The following is a 1,544-nucleotide window of genomic DNA, read 5'->3' as shown; positions in this document are numbered from 1 at the left end:
CACATCCCTGGGCACTATGGGGCAATCTAGCATGGCCAATCCACCCTAACTTGCACATCCCTGGGCACTATGGGACAATTTAGCACGGCCAATCCACCCTAACCTGCACATCCCTGGGCACTATGGGACAATTTAGCACGGCCAATCCACCCTAACCTGCACACCTTTGGACTGTGGAAGGAAACCGGAGGACCTGAAGGAAATCTCACTGACTCAGGGAGAATGTGCAAACTCCACACAGAGAGTTGCCCGAGGGTCCCTAATGCTCATGGGTATTGCTGGATGAGGCCATACCTAATTGCCCCCTGTCTCACTCGGTGCCATTTCGAAGGGTATTTAAGAGTGAACCACATTGGCTGTGGGTCTGGAGCCACATGGAGACCAGAGCAGGTAAGGAGGGGAGATTTCCATCTCTCCCTGGTGTGGGCAGCTCTCTGCTTTTCCGGGCGAATGATAACCTGATGTAAGGCAGCCACAGTGTTACTGTACCAAGGCAGCGCTATGCCCTCATTAGGGGAAGGTGTTGCCTTGGTTTGAGAGAGCCCTGAATAGGAGGAGATGACACTTGGAGGCTTAACCTGAGGGCTACCATGCCCTTTCGGCAAGGGGAGAGGTTTGGGTCGGAGAGTCCCTTCTTGGGAATTTCAGCCGGGGTGTGGGAACCGAACCCACGATGTCGGGATCACTCTACATCCCAAACCCGTCGTCTAGCCAAGTGAGCTAACCCCCCACCCCCACCGCTAACTCCAGCGCGGTCTGGGAGGTGAGAAGCCTTCCAGTCTTTAAACCGTATGTCGGTGAGCACCTAAAATGTCCTTTGGTGGGCCAATCGCTGGTGAGGAGGATTAGTGCAGATAGGTTGGTAACGTCTAAACGGGCCAAAGAGCCTTTGCTGTGCTGCGCGACTCGATGGAGTTATTTTCAGCAATTGATGGTCGTTGCCCTATCTTCATTTTGTGGATCTACGAGTTGAAAATAATTTCCAAAAAAGATGCCGTAGTGTTCCCCAGGCATCAGTCTGACTGCGATAGCAGTACCATGTTCACGCTATCTCCCCTTGGTACCTAGTTAGTTATCAATGATCAAATGACGGTGTTTAAGGTGGTCAAAGCAGTTGACGGAGGGGAACTCATTCTGAGGCAGGGTGCCCGGAACAAACAAAAAAATCTTTGACATCAGGCCCAGTTACTCAATCATTTATATAAACAAAGGGTCAAAGGGTCTCGAAACGTCAGCTCTTTTCTCTCCTTCCAGATGCTGCCAGACCTGCTGAGATTTTCCAGCATTTTCTCTCTTGATTTATATAAACAATTTGGATGTGAACATAGGAGGTATAGTTAGTAGGTTTGCAGATGACACCAGAATTGGAGGTGTAGTGGACAGCGAAGAGGGTTACCTCAGATTACAACAGGATCTGGACCAGATGGGCCAATGGGCTGAGAAGTGGCAGGTGGAGTTTAATTCAGATAAATGTGAGGTGCTGCATTTTGGGAAAGCAAATCTTAGCAGGACTTTTACACTTAATGGTAAGGTCCTAGGGAGTG

The 1,544-nt window shown here is 50.0% G+C and overlaps 1 protein-coding gene across 1 annotated transcript in view; it reads right to left on the bottom strand.

Moving 5' to 3' along the window:
* gal3st4 (galactose-3-O-sulfotransferase 4) overlaps positions 1 to 1,544 on the bottom strand; it is a 34,279-nt gene that overhangs the window by 10,076 nt on the left and 22,659 nt on the right. The gene's annotated exons all lie outside the window — the stretch shown is intronic.

The sequence above is a fragment of the Chiloscyllium plagiosum genome, chromosome 48 (genome assembly GCF_004010195.1).
Source record: "Chiloscyllium plagiosum isolate BGI_BamShark_2017 chromosome 48, ASM401019v2, whole genome shotgun sequence".
Taxonomy (NCBI): domain Eukaryota; kingdom Metazoa; phylum Chordata; class Chondrichthyes; order Orectolobiformes; family Hemiscylliidae; genus Chiloscyllium; species Chiloscyllium plagiosum.
The sequence above is the reverse complement of the archived record's forward strand: the minus strand, read 5'-3'. Positions and strand labels throughout refer to the sequence as shown.